At 41.9% G+C, this 13,183-nt stretch overlaps 1 long non-coding RNA gene across 1 annotated transcript; it reads left to right on the top strand.

Moving 5' to 3' along the window:
* Positions 1 to 312: 312 nt before the first annotated feature.
* On the top strand, positions 313 to 12,746 carry LOC310838288. The gene is made up of 3 exons (XR_014560892.1): positions 313 to 455; positions 10,780 to 10,909; positions 12,685 to 12,746. It is a non-coding gene; the product is annotated as an uncharacterized lncRNA (long non-coding RNA).
* The last annotated feature ends 437 nt before the right edge of the window (positions 12,747 to 13,183 follow it).

Raw genomic sequence — 13,183 nt, 5'->3', positions numbered from 1 at the left:
AGGAATCTGCTAAAATGTTCCTCTTTCCAGGATTCATTTATTTTTTAACAAAATGAGAAATTCGTTTCCTTTGTATAATTCCCTCAGGGCTTTTTTTTTTTTTTTTTGCTTTGAATGGCACGGCATAACTGCAACAAAACATTGCAGACAACGATCAAAATGTATACTCTCTGCTTTACTGCAATCTGTGTTACACATGATTGCGGGCTGCTGGCATTGTGTTGCCTAGGAACCCATAGCAACACAATTTGTCTTTGTTTTGCACATTCAGCGGTGATGCTTTATTATCTTCCTGGCCGACCTGGTCATAACTACAGCCCAGAGCAAGGTTTTTTCCTTTACAGAATGAGATCAAATGTGGTGGAAGCTACTAGTTTAATAAGAACACCTCTCCCCATACTGAGCTTTCAGAATCATAAACTGAGGTTTTGATGAAAAGTCCCCTTACCTGAGAGGTATGTGGGGCCTTCCCACAGGAGCCCTATTCTGTGGAATGCCCTGTTTTAAATCGGGTTTTCCCTGCCCCGCTAAGCTGCATGGAGGTTGGGGGGGGGGTGATCTCTCTTCCAGCTCTAGTATGGGAGTCAGTAGATTGGCCTCTCCTTCCTGCCTGCCTGCTTCCTTCTCAGTAAGAATTCCCCATCCAGTGCCTGTAATAATTTAAAGAAAAATAAGATACATAGCTCCATGTTATATATTAAGCCAGGAGTGGGGAAGTGGAACTGGCCTGTGGGTGGATCCTGATCTCTCCCACTCACTCCCATGGGTCCAACTGAAGGGGCCACCAATCTGTCAATCATTGGATGCCATAACACCAGGCAACAACACCAGGCAGGTGTGGCAAGGCGTACAAGAATTAACAGGGTATAAATCCAAGGATTCCCTGGCAGACGAGGGAGGGGCATCCCTCGCAGAGGATCTGAATGCCTTTTTTGCCCGTTTTGAAGTAACATCTGCAGCAACACCTGCTGAGGCTTTACCACCACCACCACCACCACTCCCTGTGAAGGCTTTGCCACCATCACCACCATCGTCATCATCAGTACAAAGGAATGTGGTAGTCTCTGTGGAAAAAGAAGAGATGAGGAAGGTGCTGAAGGGAATCAACCCAAGGAAGGCCACAGGGCCAGATGGGGTAGCTGGAAGGGTACTGAGAGACTGTGCAGATCAACTAGCAGGAGTTTTCACTGGGATTTTAAATCGATCCCTAGCCCAGGCTATTGTTCCATCCTGCCTAAAGTCCTCTACTATCGTTCCAATAGCAAAAAAATCTAACCCGGAAGATCTGAATGACTTTTGTCCAGTAGCACTCACACCTATAATCATGAAGTGCTTTGAAAAGCTGGTACGAAATTATGTCATTGCCTGTTTACCAGAGGGACTGGACACATTCCAATTTGCTTATAAAATGAAAAGATCGACAGAGGACGCTGTGGCGATTGCCCTCCATGCCGTTCTTGCACATTTGGAGCAGCGGGGGGGTTATGCCAGACTGCTTTTTTTAGATTTCAGCTCGGCATTTAATACCATTCTACCACAACGTCTGGTGTCTAAACTGGAAGATCTGGGGCTCCCGTTATCACTTTGTGGGTGGATATTGGACTTTCTGTCAGACCGCACCCAGAGGGTTCGGTTGGGCCCTGATACCTCTAATACACTTAAGACTAACACAGGAACACCACAGGGATGCGTACTTAGTCCGCTCCTTTATATTCTCTACACGTACGATTGTGTCGCTGCTCACCCTAGTAATAGGGTTGTCAAATTTGCAGATGACACAACCGTGATTGGGCTCATCTCTGAAAGGGAGGGTGAAACGGACTATAGAGATGAGGTGGAGCGGCTGACAGAGTGGTGCAGAGCTAACAACTTGCTCATAAATACAAGGAAGACAAAGGAGCTTGTGGTGGACTTCAGGAGACAGAAGAGCAATGTCCAGCCACTTCTGATTGATGGGGTCTGTGTGGAGAGGGTAACAACGTTCAGATTTTTGGGTATTGAATTACAAGAGGATCTGTCCTGGAGTGTCAACACAAGGGGGCTTGTGAAGAAGGCGCAGCAGAGACTGTACTTTTTAAGAATCCTAAGGAAAAACCATCTTCCGCAGAAACTTCTGCTTGCCTTCTATCACTGTGCCATTGAGAGCGTGCTCACTTATGGCTTATGTGTGTGGTACGGAAGCTGTACTACCCAGGACAGGATGGTGTTGTGCAGAGTTGTGAAGGCAGCAGAGAGCATTGTTGGCTGCCCACTCTCCACCTTAGAGCAGATTTATGCCACAAGGTGCCATAGGAAGGCACTGGACATAGTAAAAGATCCATCGCATCCTGGTCACTGTCTCTTCGAGCTCCTGCCGTCGGGATGGAGATACAGGACGATGATGACAAGAACGAGCCGTCTCAAGAACAGCTTCTTCTCCAGAGCGATCTCGGCCCTGAATGGGAAACCTGGACTTTGAAAGTCATCTAATCTTCCTTGCTGTATTATATTATATTGTTTTAATTAGTGTTTTTATAGTTGTTCTGATTTTGAGTGGAGTGCCCTACCTGGGTGGATGGAGCAGCCAAGTAATTTTGTTGTCCCCGAGAGGGGGCAATGACAATAAAGATATTATTATTATTATTATTATTATTATTATTATTATTATTATTATTATTATGAAGAATCAAACTGTGCAAGGTATGGCGCTTTGCAAACCCCAGCAATCAGCTGATCATCTAGGCACAGTGAAACAGCGAAAATCCAGAAAGTTGTTGAGCTCTTTTTGGCAAAGTTGCCAATTGGGGGGGGGGGAATGCCAGTTTTGAGCAATTTTTACAGAAAATTAGCAAAAACAACACTGCCGACATGGGCTGCCACCTGGGCACTGCTGCAGACTGCAGTATTCCAGATATGTCCAGGAAATTCCAGGTGTATGGCAACCCATCTTTATCTTTACCTGGCCTCTCCTGACATGTATTGTGAAGAGCATGTGGGTGAGGCTCAGCCAAAGCAACCTTGTAGGCCAAATGGGGAGGAGCTACAAGCCAGCCATTCCCCAACCCACATTTAGTAAACATCAAGTTTGCCTCTGAACTGCAGACTCCAGCAATTTCCAGCAGCATTTTTTTTATTTTATTTCCTCAAAAGGTTTTATTGAACATCAGGAACAAGAAAAAACAAAAATATTTATTTTTATTTAACAGGCTTAATCATCAAAACCTCTAAGTGCCATTAGAACGTTTCCTCTTCAGGACATTCAATGGTTCTCTTAATGATCTGAACCCTGCAATCCATTGCAGAACTACTCCAAAGTAAACCCCAGCATCAGTTCAAGGGAGCCTGCTTCCAAGGAAATATGTATGAGATGGCAGCCTAAAGCTGCTTTATGCAAACAGTGACATATTTCCATTGCTAATTTCAATGAAAATGTGTTGTTTTGTACTCTTAATTCTTGTTAGCACTGTGTACAAATTAGCTTGATAATGATGTTTTATGAGATTTAGCTTGTAAGCCACTTTGGGTTGTTTTAGTTAAAGAAATGCAGAATGTAATCAATCAATCACATTGGAATCTGATTATATTAGCTACTAATCAGCTACTAACCGCAGTAGTATAGGAAGAAGCTCTAAAAATCAGGGCTGTTCGTTCCATTAGGCAAAGTGAAGGCAGCTGCCTTAGGCAGCAAATCTGAGGCAACCATTAGACAAAAGTAAGATGCCAGCCATGTGCAATGTAATCCTATAATGAGCACCTACTAGTTGTTGATTGGGTGGGCCCAGGCAGTGATCAATGCTTCACTGCAGGAGGGGAACATACCATCTGCCTTGAAAGAGCTGGTGGCGCATGCCCCCCCCCTTAAGATGACCTCCTTGGACACAGAAATGCTAAATAATTATCATCCAGTGGCAAATTTCCCCTTTGGGGACAAGGTGCTTGAGCAGGTGGGGAGATACGAGAGAGAGAGAGAGAGAGAGAGAGAGAGAGAGAGAGAGAGAGAGAGAGAGATATGATAGATAGATAGATAGATGATAGATGATAGATAGATAGGTAGATAGATAGATAGATAGATAGATAGATAGATAGATGATAGATAGATTAGATAGATAGATAGATGATAGATAGATAGATAGATAGATAGATAGATGATAGATAGATAGATAGATAGATAGATAGATAGATAGATGATAGATAGATAGATATAGATAGAGGATAGATGATAGATAGATAGATAGATAGATAGATAGATAGATAGATAGATAGATAGATGATAGATAGATAGATAGATGATAGATAGATAGATAGATGATAGATAGATAGATAGATAGATAGATAGATAGATAGATAGATGATAGATAGATAGATAGATAGATAGATAGATAGATAGATAGATAGAAATAGATAGATAGATGATAGAGTAAGTATTCCAAGAAGGCAGCAATATCAGGAAACTTACCCAGGAAAGAGCTGTCTAGAATTTTGTAGAAGGAGAGCAAAACAGTAGCAAACATCAATGAGCTTAGGATGTCTGTGGTTTGGATCGGGGCTTTATAAAACCTTAGCACTTCTGGGAAGATTTCAGAATACAGAACATTTTTTTTATTCCTCTATGGTGACTCTTTAATTTGATGCCGAAGGCTGGGAGCTGCCAAGCTATTCCTTGCTCCCCATATAACTTTTAATTGGTGCTTGCACCTGTGTTCTTGTGTGACCTAACTGTGACTTGAAGAGACAAATCCTGGCAAAGATAAAGTAGCTCTCTATTTTCCAGCACAATCCTATTTTTCACTCCCTTCTAGTCTGGCTAAGCACTGTATTCATTTCTGGCTGGAATAGCCTCAAACAGAAGATCCGTCCCTGTTGAACTATAGTGTTACTTACAACATGGGGGGTGGGGTGGGGGGAGAACACCCAACATCTATCTCTGCTTAAAGTTATTTTCTCCTCCATCAGAGGCAACTTGCTCTAGCACAATGGCCATATTATTATGCTTTAAACACATTGATCCATTTCATGAGGTTTTCACAGAACAGGAACGAAAGCATCAATTTCTCATGATATTGTTTTAGCTCTCTAATTACTTTGTGACTTACAGCTCCTGCAAATGAGGGAACAGTAAACAGCAAATTTCGGTCTTTTAATTAGCTGGCAGACAGCACACATTGTTGTAATTTTGGGGCACAGGCTTCTTTGATGAAATGCGCTCTGATTGTTTGAATGTGATCGCTATCAAAATGAATACAGCTTCATTTTACATAACATGTTCAGAATGTGAAGAGGAAAAGAGAGAAATAAGGGAGGGGGGAGGGAGGGAATGGGACAAAACCAAAATATGATCCATTTCCTTCCTTTTAGTTTTGGACATTCATTCCAAAATATGGGATAAAAATGTTTCAAGTCTAAGAGTAAAAGTGGAACTAGAATGCTAACAAGCTGAATAAGAAGCAAAAAACAGGAAGACAAAAGGGGAAAGCAAAAGGACAAAAAATGCAGGAATTGACTTGGTAGAGGTGCTGAGATATGCAGTGAACTCCTGTGACACAGAACAGTTTTCCACCTGGTTCTGTCATCAACACTCATGCAATTAGCGATCATATGGGGATGGGGGGGAAGCATGCCCCACATTCCTCTCAGATTGATCCCCCCATCCAGGGAGGCTGGGGCAACCCAGTCAGATGGACGGGGTTTGGCCCCTGGGCCTAAGGTTGCTCATCAAAAACAAAACAAAACAGTTCCCTCCCCCCCCCAATGAAATGGTACTTTGAATTTTTAATTTTAAACTTTCTTAAATTATAGCACAACAAAAAACAACAACCACAACATGGATTCAGAGCCTCACCAAGCCTCGAAACTCACTGACTGGCCTTGAATCGGCTGCACTTTCTCAGCCTAGTTTATCTGATACAGTTGTTCTGTGGATAAAATGGCAGAACTTCCTTGTACACCACTGTGACTTCCTTGGTGAAAGGACAGGGTGCAGCTGGGTTTATTTATTTATTTATTTATTTATTTATTTATTTATTTATTTATTAAAAAAATTAAAGAGATATTCATCCTAATTAACAGGAAGGCTTACTTTACGCCAGAGGTTGGGAACCTGTGGTCTCCCAGATGTTGGTGAACTGCAGCTCCCATCCTCCTTGTCCATAGGCCATGCTGGCTTGGGCTGATGGGAGTTGGAGCCTAACAACATCTGGAGGGTCTCCACTCCTGCTTTATCCAGTGATTTGGGTGCATAGTTCCCCTGTTATCTGCTTGTTTAAAATTAACTGTACTTTTGTTCTGGGAGAGGGCAACTTGTATATTTGTACGATGCCTTGTTTCCATTGAAATGTAATGATTTTAACAAATCGCACAATCTAAACTGGAAATCAGTTACTTGGGCATTGTTACTTGAATAATTTATTTTGAATTGGGGATTTGTGAGTCAAAAATAACTGAGAGAGATTATCTATAGCGATGGGAATATAGCTGGGGCTCTGAGTGCTTAGATGCACGATTGAAGTTTTTATAGACGTTCACAGCCTTTATGTGCAATATTCAAAATTAGAAATGTGGAAATGATTTATTTTTGAAAGCAGCCACATGGAAGCCTGGGAGTAAACAAACAAATGGGCTGCCGTAAAGTAGGCACTCTAAACATACATAAATAAAACAAATTCAATCCCCCAGCAGACCGTTGTTGTTTTTAAGATGTCTTTTTCTGGTGAAAGTTTGTGAGCAGTCTTTTGACAATTTAAAACAAGTTGGGCTGCCCCAACAGGGATTTTGAATAGTTTAATCCATTAGTAAAAGCATGTCATTTCCTCTCCTCATTGCCAGATATTTCCACAGGAGAAAAACCACCAGTGGATTGAATAAGAACTTTTTCCATAATACAAATAGTAGCTGTGAGCACCACCCACCCAATCTGGATCTGGGCCACGGCCAGGGGAGAGGGTTAAAACCCCCTCACCCCCTGCTTCCCCCCACACACATCAGGGCCCTGATCTAGCTCTGGTTCACTGCACCTACAATTTGTTTAAAAATAGCATCATGAGTAATTTGGTCCTCTTTATCCGTTTCTTTCTTTGCTCTTGCCCTCTCATTTACCCAGGTTACCTTTTAACTGAATTGGCTGTTGTGAAGCACATGATTTTCTATAGTCCACTTGGCTGCATCAATCCATATGACTTTGGTTATAAGCATCCATGACATCAGCAAAGAGGAAGATGACATCATCAAGAAAAAGCACACTCATGGCAGTTAATGGTGGTATTATTATTATTATTATTATTATTATTATTATTATTATTATTATTAAAAAATGCAAATGATGCTGAAGATACTTTTTGACCCTCAGGAAAAAGAACACAAAACCAGGGAAGGTGTTTCACGTAACTCCTGACTAGGGGAATAGCAGAGCTGAATGACTAGTGGAGCCATTGCTGCTCAACCAGTGTAAATGTAGTGGGCAGTTGTTTTCCTTTTGCTTTTTGCTGTGGAGCTTCTCCTACACATTGGTGAAGCTCAGCTGAATGGAGGTAAACCTCAGCTGCATCCCAAAACACACACTCCACCCCATAATAATTCTGATATTGCTATATCTTACTAACGTCTTAATTTTACTTGTAATAACATGAATCCCGGTGCTTAGATACAGCATCTTCCTTTGATTTTCGATTTGCATTTATTCATAAGTACTTCTTTACCATAGACATGGAGCTCTGGTTATATCTTTGGCCAGAATCAGTTGGATAGTCCTTTAAATGTGCAGTAAAATATCAGTTAGCTGGAATATAGACCCTGTCCTCCCCAATAGCTCAGCATATGTTTTTCCTAAACTCAAGCCTGTATCTTGGCTGCATTCAGGTTACATTCTGTTTATTGATAGCGTCAGCTGGAAGGCAACCTAGAATGCTGTATAATCTCAGGCACAGGAAAGAGTTTTGGAACCAGTTCAAAAACTGCAGACGAGCAGATGACTCCAGCCATGCAGAGCATCAGTGATGGCAGTGCATCTCAACCCGTGGCTGAACGCAGTATCCATCAGTGCTTTGTTTGCACCTCACCCTCCCACCAGAGAGAGGGCGAAAGAATAGCAAAATCAATCATTCCTTTCTGCATGCTGCAAATGTCCAGTTGTTCTAAGAATCACAACAAGGTGTATATTTCAGAAAGCCTTTTCTCAGACGCAAAGGATGAAGCTAATTGCTTAGAATGGAAGAAAACACACTCACTGGAGACAGTGTTGAGCTGGGAAGCCTCATTCAGAGCTCAGAGAACAAGTTGTGCCAACTGTGACAAAAATTTGCACCTATGCCTACATTACTTAGCGTCTTTAAAAGGATTTCATTAGAATAGCAAGGGGAAACTAAAACTTTGGCTGGAGCAAGCAAAGAAGAACCAAGCTTTATAGCAGTTCTTCTCATTTTGCTGTTGATTTGGGGGGGCGGCACCCAAGTGGCCTTACAAGCCTTCCAGTTGATGGGGAATGATAGTTATGGATAATTTTCTGTCATATCTACTCCACATGGTCCTAGAGGATACTAAGCATTTGGATCAGTTTTCAGGTCTGGTTTGGTGGTGAAAATGTTGCTCAGTTTGTCCTGCTGGGTGAATTATAAAAGGGAATAGATGGGGGAAATGCAGCCCTGTAAAAAGGTAAAGGTACCCCTGCCCGTACGGGCCAGTTGTGACCGACTCTGGGGTTGCGTGCTCATCTCGCTTAAGAGGCCAGGAGCCAGCGCTGTCTGAAGACACTTCCGGGTCATGTGGCCAGCGTGACGAAGCTGCTCTAGCGAGCCAGCACCAGCGCAGCACACGGAAACGCCGTTACCTTCCCGCTATAAAGCGGTACCTATTTATCTACTTGCACCTAGGGGTGCTTTCGAACTGCTAGGTGGGCAGGAGCTGGGACCGAACGAGGGGAGCTCACCCTGCCGCGGGGATTCGAACCGCCGACCATACGATTGGCAAGTCCTAGGCACTGAGGTTTTACCCACAGTGCCACCCGCGTCCCCTTTATGCAGCCCTGTAGGTTCTTCTGAATTTCTTGGCAATATTAATAGAATCATAGAATTGTAGAGTTGGAAAGGACCCAAAGGTTTGTCTAGTCCAGCCTCAGGAAACTCAATACTATTTTAGCTATGGTTTCCTTCTGGGTTACCAGGCTGATGGGCTTAGAAGGTACAATCTTATAGTGGCTCTTTGGTTCATCCTGGAGAGACAGTCCTAGAAGGTGGTTCTGGGGGGGTATTTGTGCTTTATGGTCTTTGGTATACGGGGTGTCCCAGAGCTCTCTTCTGTCCTCTGCACTGTTTAATATCTTAAACTGGTGGGGGGAGTTATCTGGACATTTAGGATGTGTAGCTGTCCTCATCAGTACAAGCCTGTAAATATATATATATATATCTTGAAGAGCCATCTGTTTCAGCTGGCTTTTAATTAAGATAGTTTTATTTGGATTGCTGAAGTTTTAGAATGTTGAGTTTTAATTCTCCTGCTTATTTAGTTTCGTGGCTATTTTTATAGTAGGCTGTAAATTGTTTTAAAATGTTGATTAATCAGTAATTCTTGGTAGTTGGCTGTTTCTGAAATTGAAACCGGCGTTTTGATCTAATATTATTGATTTACTCCCGTGCAGTCACATCCAGAAGCTGAAAGATACTAAAAATAGGGCTATAAGAACCTCTTTCACACGGGTAAACACAACACATCCAGTCTGAGACAAGTAAACTATAATAGCCAGGATGACAAAAAGAACACTCATGGGTATATGAAACAGGCAAAGCCCAGTGGAGTCCCAAAGTGCTAGAGAATCCCCAGTCACTATCCTGATCCCTTGGTGTGGTCACTAATGACAATACTTAGTACTGACTTCCATGTACGGACTGGCCTGTTGTGATTGGATTCCTTCTCATATTACTAGCACACCCTCAGCACTAATAGCCAATCTCCCCAAGGTATGCAGAACAAATCTCCCTATGCCAATTTGGATGGCAGGCAACAAGTACATAAATCATATTTCACCTTTACCTAGCCAGCCAATCTTCCACAGTAGTGAATGGGTGGGAGGGTGGAGACCAAAACAAGCAGAAAACTAGGCTAGTGAGACTAGAGGTGGTCTTCAATAGCCCTCAGATACCGCACTTCCATGCCAACCAATGTGCAAGAGTGTCATATGCCGGCAAACCAGCACCTGTGTGTGTCACCCCATTTTGACTGGAAACAATGTCACTGGACCTTCATCCGTCAAAGCTGGGGTGGTGGAAGGAGCCTGAAAATGGCAGGCAGATAATTATGCAATTTATCCAGCAGTCCAAACTTAATTCAGATTTCATCCATCTCTAGTAGGAACATTACAGTCGATGCTACTAATAAAACACCAGTATGTAAATCAATGCTATTTCCCGGTGACAGACACTGGCTATTTTGGGAGCTCTGTGTATAGAGGAACCAAGAAGTGGAACAATGAAAGTTTTCTTTTGCAAGCAAAGTGAAAACAAAAGGTAATAAAATGATAAAACAAGCACCGCTGAAGAGCTGTAGGAGGCTGATATATATTTTTAAAAAAATAAAAATACAAATTTGCTAACAAAGACTAATGCACTATTGTTGTGCTGCAGTCTCCACACTTAATGATATAAATACATCTGTGTTCCTTGACAACACACAAGTAAAGCAATCATGTAAGCAATATGTGGGTGAGAGTATTTTTTGCTGACCTCCCCAGGCAATCAGCTTGTGGTCTAAGCTGTTAGGTTTCATTAGCACAGTTGCAGAGCTCCATTTGCTAATGTGGGCAATTAATCCATCCAGGCTTCCAGGGAGAGACCTGCCCAGCTGTCCACAGAGTACCCTAACACTGCCTCAGTCAAAGCAAAGAAGGAAGCAAATGGGAAGAACTTTCCTTTTGAGAGCAAGAGACCACATCGGACAGCCATAAAATGTAAATGCACTTGGTTTTTTTTTTTTTTTTTAAAAAAGCAACATATACGGTCTAGCTACAGTAGTCTCTAAGTAGCTTCCAAAGACGATACAAAAATAAAAATGAATTAAAAGTCAAAAGTCAAACATCAGTTAAAACGCCTGCTGGAATAAATGTGCAAGAGGACGGGGACTTGATTGGCCTCAGCTGGAAAGGAGTTCCATAAAACTGGGCTCACAAAGCTAAATGCATGTCTTCTGGCGGATATGACCTGTGCATCGGATGCATGGAGGACCACAAACTGTGACTCTCATGAAGACCTTGGTGATGAGGCAGGGATGTCAGGGATTAGGTGGTCCTTAAGGTATCTTGGACCCAAATAATGAAGGACCTGGACAGGTAGCACATGGGCAGCTAGAGCAGACTTTTGAGCTCTGGAATTTTGTGCTGGTGATGATCTGTCTTCATAAACAGTCTAGCTGCAGCGTTTTGCATTAGATGGAGCTTCCAGACCAGGCCCAAGGGCAGCCCCACATAAAGCGCTCTGAGATCTTCAGATTAAGGGATGGACAGATGTCTTTTAAATAAATAACAGAGCGTACCTCTCACATGTGTGCAGTTCTGAATAAGACCAAGGTCGCCAAAAATGTGCCACTTATTCTTAATTAAGAGCATTCTTAACATTGACCTTCATATTTACTGAAATGTTGATTATTATTATTATTATTACTTCAAAAGTCTGCCCAGAAAACCACAGTAATTAACTCTTTGGCTGTTTTAATTTTGAAAGTGAATTTTATGAATATGGATACCTAAACTCTGAAACTACTTTTCATTACAAGTCAATATGTACTCGTCAAGTGACAAGGTTTTTGTTCTTTAGCATTCAACATGAGATGAATGAACTGCCATGCAGTTCCTGCATAGCTCATTCTACATTGCTACTTGCACCATTCCAATCAAATAAATGCAAAAACCCGACACGGTTCAGGCCATTGCTGGAACCCTGTCCATAGCTACACATGACACCCCCACCATATACATGTGGAAATGATTGCACAAGAATTCTAGCATACTAGGAGTTTGAATTACACATAAAATAGTACTATATCAGCTGATAGTTTAACAAAGTGGAATTGAAACCAAGAGGCACAATTAATCTGCTCCAATGCCTCACACTTAATGGATTGTTGCATTCTGCTAATTAACTATAAAATTTAGCTTTAAGAAGTTTGTCCTATGCAGGACCCAGTAGCTGAGGGAAGAGATGGGAAGGTCAGAGCAAAATAGGCAGAGAACATGGGCTAAGGATGTGACTGGGTGTTATGAATCAAGATCTCCTTACGAATCAGTAAAATCTATTTCTCATGGATAAGAGGTTAGACACAATGGAATATTACAGGTTCAGCTTTTAGCAAAAGCACAAGAGAACCAAGTCATGGATTTCCAGATTATGTCTGGCTGCACCTTTAATTCATGAAATAGATATTGACATTAAAATAAATAAATTAACTAATAATAAATGAGAGGATACATTTGTGCATGAATAGTTAGTCACTGGCACCTTCCGTTAAAAGGTAGTAGAAAAGACTAGACTAAACTGGGTTCAATGTTCCAACCATCTACGAATGCATACAAGGCATCTAATTGTTCATATATCTGTCCAAGGTACTGTATCTGTTTTTCTCACATGATGGTAAATCATGTTTGTTGTCTTTCTTTCCTTGGTTCTAGAATGTTTTTAGTACAAGTGTACCATCTGTGTTTGGTAACTGATTGCCCTTATCTTTTAACAGCTCCCTTTAAAGTGAAATTACATGTTCTGCAGTTGCACATTAGCCAGCGTTCAAGGAAGCACATTCTCAGCTTATAATCCTACAGCACCATTCTACAGGCCATAGCACATTACTCAAATCATAAGGGTAAGGAAGCATCTTGCTGTATCCCCGAGAACATAAATAAATCAAAGCTTCCAATGTTCCTTCAAGAAAGGGTTGCATCCCATTGTTACTTAAAGGGGGGAAATGTCACACACCAGTAAACTCTTGCTCATCCAAAGAGCTGGCCAAGTGCTCAAGGTTTTTTTCCATTACTTAGTTTTCTCCGTTGTGAAGTCTCCTGTTGGTGGCACAATAAATTTAGCACTAGCGCCTCATCTTTCAACCTAAGGAGAAAAGAAGTTCCACGAGACTTTTCAACATCATAGCTCAGATCCTGACAAACTTGACTGAATGAAACAGGCTGTTCTGCCTCCTCCTTCGTTCTACAGCTCCCTCAGACTTAAGATTGTAACCA

The sequence above is a fragment of the Podarcis gaigeae genome, assembly GCF_964106915.1.
Source record: "Podarcis gaigeae genome assembly, chromosome: 2".
Classification (NCBI taxonomy): Eukaryota; Metazoa; Chordata; class Lepidosauria; order Squamata; family Lacertidae; genus Podarcis; species Podarcis gaigeae.
The sequence above is the reverse complement of the archived record's forward strand: the minus strand, read 5'-3'. Positions and strand labels throughout refer to the sequence as shown.